The 12811-nt window shown below is 37.4% G+C and overlaps 1 protein-coding gene across 2 annotated transcripts in view; it reads left to right on the top strand.

Moving 5' to 3' along the window:
• The window catches only part of FAM120C (family with sequence similarity 120 member C), a 106726-nt gene that overhangs the window by 10071 nt on the left and 83844 nt on the right, over window positions 1-12811 (top strand). The window lies entirely within an intron of this gene.

The raw sequence follows: 12811 nt of genomic DNA, 5'->3' as shown, positions 1-12811 counted from the left end.
TAAGAAATATGACCAGTATACAAAAATGATGAGTGCTGAAACAAAAAAAACTTTTAAAAGGGCTTGGAATTTCAATAGGCTATGTTTTGAATACAGACAAAATAAGTGATACTGCCATGAAATGCAGTTATGTATTAAATGGAAAAATGCCAGGGCTTGAAAGCCTATTGTAGGTACTACAGACAGTCTTGAGTTACACTGGTTTGTCCTAACAATTTTTCGACTTTACGATGGTGAGAAATCAATACACATGCAATAGAAACCGGACTTTGAATTTTGATCTTTTCCCAGCTCGTGATATGTGGTACGATCCTCTCTTGCGATGCTGGGCAGCAGCAGTGAGCTGCAGCTCCCAGTCAGCCACGCGATCATGAGAGTAAGCAACTGATACACTTACAACCACTGTGTATCCATACAACCATTCTGTTTTTCAGTACTTTTGCTTTCAGTATTCAATAAATTATGTGAGATATTCAACCCTTTATTATAAAATAGGCTTTGTGTTAGATGATTTTGCCCAACCGTAGGTTAATGTAAGTGTTCTAAGCATGTTTAAGGTAGGCTAGGCTAAGCTATGATGTTCGGTAGGCTAGGTGTATTAAATGCATTTTCGACTTATGATATTTTCAACTTAATGATGGGTTTATTGGAACATAACTGATAGTCGAAGAAGATCTGTAGTTTAAGAAAAGAGCGTCGACTGTGGTAGAAATTACGCCACAGGCATTTGCAAAGGTAGGAAATACTATTGCTCAGGATGTTAAAGATTGGTGGCTGAAGATTTTTAGGACAAATTGGGTCAAGAAGTTAAATTTCTGAAGTTTTAGATTGCAGCTGGTTGCAACAGATATAGACACTATCCATATAACTATACATTTAAATGTGTGCCTAGCCACTAGTTCTCAAGGTATGGTCCCTGACCAACAACACTGTACTACCTGGAAACCTGTTAGAAATGCAAATTCTCAGGCCCTAGCCCAGACCTACTGAATCAGAAACTGGAGATGGGGCTTGTCGGTCTGTTTTAACAATCCCTCCAGCTGATTCTGTTACACTGTAAAGTTTGAGAACCACTACACCTACATATGATTCATGTGTTAAGAGTTTGATGCAGTCTCACTCTTTTGGACTTGGAGCCCGTGACAGGTACATCCAGAAACACCTAGATTTGTGCGTTGAGGAATGTCTTGAAATTTTTCATATAGATTGGTCAAAATTAGTGAATATGACTACAGATGGTGCTTCTACAATAGGACTGTTGGACTTAGGAAACTTCAATTTGAAGCAGAAACACTTTACAAGGACTTAAACTTAAAGCTATTTATTGTATCACTCCTTAGGATTCACTTTTGTGCAAAAGTTCAAAATGAACCATGTCAGGAGCTAATAATTAACATTGTGGTTTGTACAAAACACAGTTGAATGCTTTGTGAATTATTAGATGTATGTTATGGAAATCTGCCCTCATATGGAAATTGATTGTCCTAGTTGAGGCATGGTACTGAAGATACTGGAAAAAATGACTTATTTGGCATCCAAAAGGCATTCAGAGCACCAGCAAAGTGAAATAAAATATTTGACCTGTTTGGTTGATATTACAACTCATCTAGAGACTTTGAATAAAAGCAGGTTGTTCAGATATACCTTCACAAATGTATGGTTGTATTTGCTTGTTCCTAGCAAAATTAAGCCTTTGGGAAACGCATTTGGCAGGAGATAAACTGGCTGACTTTCCTTTGCTGAAATTGCTTTCCAAGAAATGAAAGTAATGGCCTGAATTACATTCCCAAAATTGTGGAGTTGTCTGTCGAATTCCAGAAAAGGTTCTCTGACATTATATTTTATGAAAATGAACTAATATTATTCAGTTAGACTCTCTCAATTAATGTTCATGGTGTGAAAGAAGAGCTACAATGGAGATATTGAATTACTGTGCTATAGTACTGAAAATGAAGCATGATGTCATTGAAATATCAGAATTCTACAAATATCTTGGGAGTAGTTACCCTAAATATAAAAAATACTGCAAAACGTCTATCTGTGTTTGCAAATGCCTACATTTCTAAACAGCTGTTTTCCATTATGAGATAGGATAAAATTAATCATTTCCAGTAAAAGGATTCAAGGCTAAATTCTTTACTGCAAGTTGTAGCACAAAAATATAAGACCTAACATTGACCTCTTGGTACATAAGAAAGGCATCAGACCTCCTGTTCTAAGTCAAAGGAGAATAAATCACACACAAAAATGTAATAATGATTACATTTTTCTGTTTTTTAACTTGTGTTTTTAATTTTGAGATTGAAATATAAACTCCAGTATTTTGCATGTTTATATCATTAACACCAACAGCATAGTTTAGTTAAAAAAATTTACATTTCTGGTAGTTGATTTTCTTATCTCAGCCCCCTTCATTCATTTATGTTAGCTGCCCAGCCCCTGGCTCTAGTATTCTTAGAAATTTCTCACCATCATTGTCCTCTCTGCAGTTCCTGTCTTCCTTCCCGAGGTAACCCAAAAGCTCTCTTTGACTCTTGTTTTTCCTCTTATTCCTAAGGATACCTTTCATTAGGCCTTCTGATTTTTTCATTGTGAAGATTTGCTTTGGGCAGAACAAAGTGCCTATTCTGCTATCTACTTCTCTCAAATGATTTCTGAGGACCTGCAGAGAGTAGTACATACCATAGGCTTTCTCTCTGCAGAATAAACAGTCTATGATTTATTTCATAACCACTTTTTTAGAGCTTGTGTGCCAGGTATTTTATAGAAATAATTTCTAAGTTTTATACTTAGGTAGGACTTAGCAAAATCTCTATTTTATACATGAAGAAGCTGAGTGACTTGCCCAAGACTTGCCCCATCACTTGAATTTGAGTGTAGGTCCACTGGATGCCAAAGTTCCTGCTTAATTGCCTGACTATAAAAGTTATTCTCAAAGTAGAGGCTCCAGTCCCCAGATGAGCCACAACAGATTTTTAAAAATCTAAGTTTTTCCTTTCATTCTTACATGTGACAGGGAGTTTCACCTACATAAATGGGCTGGGCTCCTGGCAGCCTAAGAGCAATTAAGGGTACTAAAATTGGGTATTCACAAAATTAAAATTAGCACCTTAGTAGCCTTTACTGAACACTGTTTCAGTATTCTACTATCTCTAGCTTGACTGTGGTATTTTTTTTTGATAATTTTATTTATTCATTTATTTTTTCCCCCAAAGCCCCAGTAGATAGTTGTATGCCATAGCTGCACATCCTTCTAGTTGCGGTATGTGGGACGCGGCCTCAGCATGGCCGGAGAAGCGGTGCGTCAGTGTGCGCCCGGGATCCGAACCCGGGCCACCCAGCAGCGGAGCACGCGCCCTTAACCGCTAAGCCACGGGGCCGGCCCCTTGACTGTGGTATTTAATGGCAGAGACTCTACCATACTTGTGTATGTACATAATTGAAATTCCTGCAGTTGGGAGGGAAGGTCACTTTATCAATGTTGCCTTAAATTGGCTATGGTTTTCAATTGCTGCTATTTTTACTTTTTAATTCTACGTTATTCTTTAGCTTCATGGTTATCTATTTTGTCTCTTAATGGTTGTTGAACTCCACAATATAGTGATGCAAATTTGCATCAACAGTTTTGGTCTATAATTTTTCAGTAGTTAGACTTCAAGACACATAGGCCTTGCAATTGAAGTATAAACCATATTTCTATTGCTAAAGCAGACTTATACATAATCCACCCCTCCCCTTGACTTTTCTTATAAGGTGATGCTTTCTTGTCATCTCTGATTTCTTTTTGCTTTAGAATTGAGAACAGGTGGAGAAGGTGGACCACAGAGCCCAGCCTGAATCAGACACCAGTTTGGTGTATTTAACATGGTAGATGGGAGTAAGGCTAGTATCCCAGCAGAATTTGGGATGAGCTGGAGGAAGTCAAGTATTTCAGAGGTCAGAAAGCAGTATTGCCTCTGGGTTAAGCTCTTTCTATGGTCCAGACAGGATTCTAGAGACCCAGAGGGGTGTAATATAATCATTGCAACTAACGGGCTCACGATGTAGTTATTCTTTATGGCCCTGTGCTTTATTGTATTACTTTATGAATTGATCTGCAGTTAGTGTCTGCTCAGTTTTCCAGTTGTCTTTATTTGAGAAACAACATATTTGATGGAAAGAGCATTATTTTGAAGTCAAACCTAACTGGGTTCAAATCCAAGTTCTGCCATATTGCTAGCTATGTGATTTGGGGCAAGTTACTTCAATTTTTCTGTTAAAAAAATTGGAGGGAGGAGGGGGATTAATTGGACCCATTTCACAAGGTTAGAAGGATAAATGAGATATGTCTTAAAGTGCTTAGCCCAGTGCCTCTCATGAAATATCACTAGAATGCCAGCTCCTTGAAGACAGGAATTTTGGGCTCTTGTTCACTGCTGTATCCCCCACACCTAGTTTAGTGCCTGGCATGTATCAGTGCCTGGCTCAATAAATATTGGTTGAAAGTCAAAATGGTTCATAGGTTCCTTACTCTGTGCGAATGTTCTATACACTGGATATACAGCAATGAACAAAACAGACCAAGAAATCCTGGCCTTCTTGGGAGTTTGCCTTCTAGTGATAAATACCTCTAGTTGTTTTTAATAGCAAATTTTCTTCAATAAAATATTCTTGAAAGAGCCAAAGTATAAAAATAGGTAAAATGGAGAATATGAGCTCAGATTGAAAAGAAAGTAGGAGCACCTGTCCTGTCTGGTTATTTGGTCCAATTCTGCATCTACCCAAATCCTTGTTTGGGAAGCACAATTTGAAAGCCACTGCTTTAGACTACTTGTGATTAGAAATGAGACATTAAACTTTTCTCAGAGAGCTGTTTTCCCCTGAGTTTTATAAATAGGTGTTGCTTCCTCTAGAAAGCATTACCCTACTGACCGGTTAGGTGCCTTTCCTGTGTTCCCATGGCACCCTGGGCTTATAACTTTTCACATGTATTTTAAGTGTCTTACTCTGTGCTGTCTGCATCCTGGCACTTAGTAGGCCCTCAATTCATATTCATTGGACTGAACAGTGTTCCAGCAATTAAAAGCTATAGACAGTTGTTCAGGATCTCAGCTCTTACTTTCTTTAAAGCTCAAATATGTTTCTTTTCTGATTAGTTGTTGGGTATGTTGTTTAATCTCACCTAAATCATTTTAGTTTCCTGGAAAATTGCAGGGTTAAAAACTAAACTGGACCAGTTTGGGCCAGGAACTGGAAGTCATTTTGCTTACAGGTGGTAGCAGTCATAAATGTAGAAATGGAGCCAGGGTGCTCAGCTATTCTGAGGGGCATTGTGGCTGGAAGTCATTTTCCTTGCCCTGGTCAGGATTTAATTGCCTTCAGTCACTCTAGATTGTATTTTTCTAGGAATAAATTGCCTTGCTGTGTGATCTGACTAGAGAGTACTGTTTATTTAACTTGCCTCATTATGACAATCACCTGGGGTTCTCGGAAGCAACCTAAATGTCCATTGTTGGATGAGTGGATAAAGAAAATGTGGTATATGCAAACAATGGAATATTATTCAGCCTTAAAAAAAAGAAGGAAATCCTGCCTTTTGGGACAACTTGGATGAAACTGGAGGACATTATGCTAAGTGAAATAAGCCAGACGCAAAAGGACAAATACTTCATGATACCACTTGCATGAGGAATCTAAAATGGTCAAACTCATGGAAGCAGAGTGTAGAATGCTGGTTACCAGGAGCTGGCAGGAGGGGGAAATGGGGAGGTGTTAGTCAAAGGGTACAAAGGTTTGGTTATGCAAGATGAATAAGTCCTGGAGATCTACTGCACAGCATAGTGCCTATAGTTAACAATACTGTATTGTATACTTACAAATTTGCTAAGAGAGTAGATCTTATGTTAAGTGTTCTTATAATAAAGAGGGCAGGAGAAAACTTTTGGAGGTGATGGATATGTTTATGGCATTGCCTGTGGTGATGAGACTTATCTCTAAACTCATCAAGTTATATACATTAATTCCATACAGCTTTTGAATGTCAATCATACCTCAATAAAGTGGTTTAAAAAAATAGGTTCCCAGCCTAGCCCTAGACCTACTGAATCAGACTCTTCAGGGGAGAGGCCTGGAATAGCAATTACCTCCAGGGAATGGGGAGTAAAAGGACAGTTGCTTTTCACTGTACACCCTTCTGTATTGTTTGATTTTTTTTTTTTACCCAGAGTATGTTCTGCTTTTATTCACTTGTAATTTATCTGTTGAATAAGTATTGCAATTCATAGTATAAAAATTCAAAAGGCACAAAAGGATATATGGTAAAAAAACAAAAAATCTCCTTTCCACCCCTGTCCCTAGCCACTAGGTTCTCCTCTCTGGAGGTGACCATTAGTATCAGTTTGTTGTGTATTCTTCCAGAGATACTATGCATATAAAAGCAAATATATATAATTATATAAATACATATTATTTATATACATATTATACACACACAAAAATGTACCTTTTTAAAAACACAAATGGTAGCATACTTTACATAATATTCTGTACTTTGCTTTTATCATTTAATACATCATGCTTATTTTTCCACATGAGTACACAGAACTTTGTCCTTATTTTATATGGGTCCACCCTATTCCATTGTGTGCATATGTTATAATTTATATGACTAGTCCCTTATTGATGGGCAATTAATTAGATTGTTTCCAGTTTTCAGCTATCACAAATAACTCTGCAGTGAATACTTTGTACAATTGCAGTACCATTGCTTACACTTAAGCACTTGCATTATTGTTCCAATTGCCTTATTTATCTAAAAGATAAATCCCTAGAAGCAAAATTCCTGGGTCAAAAGGTATGTGCATTTATAATTTTGAAAGATCTTGCCAAATTACTCTCCCTAGAGATTGTACTGTTTACACGCTTACCTTCAATATTTGCTAGTGCCTGTTTCCCACACCAATACAATATTTGCTAATCTTATAGGTAAAATATCATGTTTCAGTGTTGTTTTAATTTTCACTTTTCTTATCACAAGTGAGTTTGGTCAGTTTTTTATGTGCTTAAGATCTATTTGTGTTTCCTTTTTTTGTGAAATGTTCTCTTGGGTTGTTAGGCTTTTTCTTTCTTCACTGTTAGAGAAATTAGCCGTCTGCACTATGAGTTGCAAATTTTTTTGCAGCTTGTCATTTGGCTTTTCAGTTTACTTATATTGGCTTTTCCCAAGTAGAAATGTTTGATTTTTGTGTAGTCAAGAGGATTGATCTTTCTCTTTACTATTCCTGGGTTTTCTCTTATACTTAAACTTTCCCCACTCTGAAATTATTAAAAAAATTCCCCCAGGGTGTCTTCTATTATTTTTATGGTTACCCCAGTTCAAGTGTGAGGTATGGATCCATCTTATTTTTCTCAGATAAATGTCCAGTTATCCTAACACCATTTGATGAATAATCTATATTACCTTTGTAATTTAAAAAATGAGGTATTTTTTTTTCAACAGATAAATGACATTTAAATAAAGGGAAAGGCAACTGCTATAAATTAAGGTACTTAGGAGCTATATCAACCAAATGTAGCATGTGGACCCTATTTGGATCCTGATTTGAAAAAACCAACTATCAAAAGACATTTTTGAGGCAATAGTGAAAAATAGAATGGGGACTGTAAGAAACTTGTTAATTTTATTGGGTGAAATAATAGTATTGTGTTTGTTACTTTTAAAGTCTTTATTTGTTACAGATAAATAATAAAGTATTTATAGGTGATTTGATATCTGGCATTTGCTTTAAAGTATGCCAGAAATGACCGACAATCATATGAAAAGATGATCAACATCACTAATCATCAGAGAAATGCCAGCGAAAACCACAATGAGATACTACCTCACACCCATTAAGATGGCTACTATAAAAAAGAGAAAGAAAACAAAAATAACAAGTATTGGTAAGATTGTAGAGAAATTGGAACACTTGTACACTGTTAGTGGAAATATAAAATGGTACAACCTCTATGGAAAACAATATGGAAGTTCCTTTAAAAATTAAAAATAGAACTGCCATATGATCCAGAAATTTCTCTTCTAGGTATTTATCCAAAAGAACTGAAAACAGACATATTTGCACACCCATGTTCATAGCAGCACTATTCACAATAGCCAAGAAGTAGAAGCAACTCAAATGTCCATTGACAGATGAATAGATAAAGAATATGTGATATATACATACAATGGAATATTGTTCAGTCTTAAAAAGGAAGGAAATCCTGTCACCTGCTACAACATAGATGAACCTTGAAGACATCATTCTGAGTGAAATAAGCCAGTCACAAAAAGACAAATATTGTATGATTCAACTTATATGAGATATCTAGAGTGATCAGATTCATAAAGACAGAAAGTGGAATGGTGGTTGCCAGGGGCTGGGGGGAGGGGGAAATGGGGAGTTGTTGAATAATGAGTATAGAGTTTTAGATTTGCAAGATGAAAAAGTTCTGGAGATCTGTTTCACAAGGTGAGTATACTTAACAGTACTGAACTGTACACTTAAAAATGGTTAAGATGGTAAATTTTATGTTATATGGATTTTTACCACAATAAAAAAAGTGTGTAAAAAAATGCCAGAAAAAAGGGGGCCAAGGTAGATGAAACAAGAATGACTTAATATTGATAGTAGTTGAAACTGGATATAGCATGGACGTTTATTGTGCTATTCTCTTTACCTTTGTATGTTTAAAATTTTCCATAATAAAAAGTTATTAAAGCAAGAGTTAGGGAGCATGAGCTTTGTGGACAGAGCTGAATTTGAATCTTAGCTCCACTTTTCAAAAATTGAGATATAATTTACATACCATAAAATTCACCACTTTAAAGTGTACAATTCAGTGGTATTTAGTCTTTTCACAGAGTTGTGCAACTATCAACACTATCTAATTCCAGAACATTTTTGTTACCCCAAAAGGAAACCCAGTACTCGCTAGCAGTCATTCTCCATTCCCCCTTTCCCCTAGTCCCTGGCAACCACTAATCTATTTTTCCATCTCTATGGATTTTCTAATTCTGGACAATTCATATAAAAGGAATCATACCACATGTGGCCTTTTGTGTTGGCTTCTTGCACTTTATAATGTTTTCAAGGTTCATTCATGTTGTAGCATGAATCACTACTTCATTTCTTTCTATGGCTGAATAATATTCCCTTGTATGGATATACCAGATTTTGTTTATCTACTCATTAGTCGATGCACATTTGGGTTGCTTCCACTTTTGACTATTATGAATAATGCTGCTATGAACATTCATGTATACGTTTTTGTGTGAACATACGTTTTCAATTCTCTTGGGTATATACCTAGTAGTGGAATTGTTGGATTATATAATAACTCTATGTTAACCCTTTGAGGACCTTCCAGACTGTTTTCCAAAGTGGCCACACCATTTTACATTCCCACCAGCGATATATGGAGGATTCCAATTTCTCCACATCCTCGCCGACACTTGTTATTTTACATTTTGAAAATTATAGCCATCCTAGTATGTGTTACCTGGTTTCTCATTGTGGTTTTTTGATTGGCATTTCTCTAATGACTAATGACGTTGAACATCTTTTCATGTGCTTATTGGACAGCTTCACTTTTTACCTATGTGACTTTGGTCAAGTTCACCATCCTCTGAGCCTCCTTGTTCCTTCATCTGTAAAAGGGAGAAATGCCTCATGATGTTATTGCAAGGTTAGTGGACACGTGGTGAGCTTGGGACAGTGCCTGGTACATAGTAGGTACTCATCAGTTAATACCTAATATTAGTTTGCTACTTGAGCTCTAAGTAATCTGCAATCCAGGCAGACTTTTCTCAGTGATGTTGGCACATCTGTTGTAGAAGTCAAATGCTGAGACGATGGTGCCCTTTCATTAGCCATGGCTCCTTTTCTTTTTCACCTCTGTGGGCTTTTTTTTGCTATTCTGTCAACTCCTGCTCTATGTCCTTCCTAGTGCTGGTTAGGACCACGAAGGATACACGCAAGAGTAAGAAGGAATCTATGGTTTAAAAACTTGGGGCCAGCCCGGTGGCGCAAGCGGTTAAGTGCGTGTGGTCCACTGCAGCGGCCCAGGGTTCGCCGGTTCGGATCCCAGGCGTGCACCGACGCACTGCTTGGCAAGCCATGCTGTGGCGGCATCCCATATAAAGTGGAGGAAGATGGGCACGGATGTTAGCCTAGGGCCAGTCTTCCTCAGTAAAAAAAGAGGAGGATTGGCAGATGTTAGCACAAGGCTGATCTCCTCACCAAAAAAAAAACAAAAAAAACTTGGAGATGATGATATTGTCAAGTTAGTTCCATGACTGTGTCAACTGTTGTGACAGTTGACGTAACAGCTGACGTAAGAGTGACAGTTAACTCAGTGTAAGAGTTAAAAGGAGGGAAATAATCAAAGAATTTATATCAGAGGCAGTAGGCCTATGGAAAGTATTTGGAACATTGGGAAAGAGAGGCAGTAAGGCATTCTAGGCAGGGAAACAAAGGAAACAGGAGTAATCTTGAAGAAGGGTAGTTAGCAAACTAGCCTGGTAGGAGTGGGGTGCTGAGGAATTGTGAGGGAGATTTGTGAGATTCTTATTCTATTGTTTTCCATTACTTACCTCAGAATACGTCATGAAAGAAGTTCTGTACCTGGAATCATGAGACTTTTGTTCTAATCTTGGTTCTGCTGCAAATTAGCTAGGTAACTATGTCAAGTCATTTATCCTTTCTAGGCCTCAGTTGCCTAAGCAGTAAAAAGAGTAATTGGGTATACGTATATAGAATCACCATGATGTACACTTTAAATATCTTACAATAGGTTAATTTTATCTCAATAAAGCTGAAATTTTTTTAAAAAAAATGAATAATTGGATTAGTTCAGTGGTTCTTAATTGGGAGTGTACATCAGAACCTACTGGAAGCTATTTTGGAATATAGGCATTTGGATTACCCTCAGGAAATTGTTTCAGCAGATCTGAGGTGAGGCACAGGTTTGTATATTTTGAAAATGCTCTTCGGGTGATTGTGATTTATATTTGTAGTGTTATAAGAGCCACTGGATTAGTTAAAAATCACTAGTCCTTGGCTTTCTGGAGTTGAAGCCACTTGGATGGTGGCATAATCAGCTTCAGACCAGCTAAAGGTAATGCATTGTAGTAGAAAGAGCATGGACTTTGGTGTCAGTTTGGCCCAGGTTCCTGTTTCCTAGCTCTCTGGCCCTGAGCATGGCACCTCACTTCTCTAAGCCTCAGTTTCCTCATCTGTAAAATGGGGCTTATAATGCCTATGTGGTCAGGTTGTGATGATGCGAGAGAATGTATCACACTTAGCACTGTGCCTGGTATAAGGCAGATGGATGCTCAGTCAGTGACTTGTATGAGAGGTGCTGGAGGAAACTATCACCAGGGGACAGCATAAAACTGTACTATCCTGACCCACCTGGAGTTAGTCATAACTCTAGGTGTAATTATGTTGCAGTACAAAGTAAGGATTTTTGTTTCCTTTGCCTGCATATCAAACAAATACAGACCTTGCTTTGCTGTCTGCTTACCATTGTCCCTCCCCTTGTGTGACTTAATGTGTGGCATGACTATCTACTGTGACTAGACTCTCTTTCCGTAGCCTAGCATAAGTTTAATGTATTGCAACTCCTGTCAGACTCCAGAAAACTACCATTTCTTTGTAATTTAAATGAAAAAATAGGTCAGTTGAGTTCAGCAAAATTATCAAGGTCCACAGACTCTAGAGCTAAAATCCAGGCTTTGCTCCTTTCAGCCGTGTGAGCTTAGGGATAGTAATGTAAGATGGGGATAATAATAGTAGTTATGGTCTCATAAGATTGTTTTGAGTATTAAATGAGTTAACGCATGTAAAGTACTTGAAACGTCACTTAGCACACAGTACACGTTCAGTATCTATTAGCCATTATTATTCATATTACTATGCTCCAGGTCTTATGTGGGAGCGAGGAATACAGAGATAAATAAAGTCTCTGTGGTCAAGGAACTTAGTGTGGTGGAACCAGTATGCAGATCATTCTAGTATGCTTTAAGTGTAGCGACAGAGGCATGCAAAGGAAGGGCACTTAATGGTCTGCCTCTATTATATAAAAAATAGTGCTCTCTAGGAAGAAGCATGGTACAATGTAAAAATGGCTTTACAATAGAAAGCCTGGTACAATGCATTCTGGAGTCAGATCAGCCTGGGTTTGAATCTTGTCTATACTCTCTCACTATGCAAATTTGAGGGCAGCTAACCTCTTGCAGCCTTAGTTTTCCCATTTCTAAAATGAGATGATGTTTCTGAACTTTACCTGTTGAAAGTGCCCTATTTGGGTGCCCTGTGGTCTAAGGTGCTCCTAAGAAAGAAAGCAAGAATTTCTTAAAAGGGTTCAATGAACTTAGATTCAGATTCTAGCTATGTGTTACTTAACCTTTCTGTGTCTCTTTCCATGTGTAAGGTTTTTCATCCATATCTACCTTGCCCATGGTTGTTCTGACGATGAGATAATGTGTGTAAAGTATGCATGGCATGTAGAAGTTGCTGAGCAATAAATAGTAGCTTTATTATCTTTCTAACCAAGGTCTCTTCTGTTATTGTTTAAAGTAAAAACTTAAGCAATATATACGATGTTAATTTCAGTATTCTAATTTTGAAGAGCTTCAGGCCACAGTTTCATGAAAGGAGTCAAAAAAGACTGGGCATTTGAATGAACACATGGATATGCTGTCTGTGTTTACAGAAATAATCAAGTTCTAGGCTGGGAGATTTTTTTTTTTAAGAGTATTCTGTTTAGCCACATATAATCTTAAATTTCAACA

Source organism: Ceratotherium simum, chromosome X (assembly GCF_057802395.1).
Source record: "Ceratotherium simum simum isolate JZ-2026a chromosome X, ASM5780239v1, whole genome shotgun sequence".
Taxonomy (NCBI): Eukaryota; Metazoa; Chordata; class Mammalia; order Perissodactyla; family Rhinocerotidae; genus Ceratotherium; species Ceratotherium simum.
Note: the sequence above shows the minus strand (reverse complement) of the source record. Positions and strands in the feature narration are given on the sequence as shown.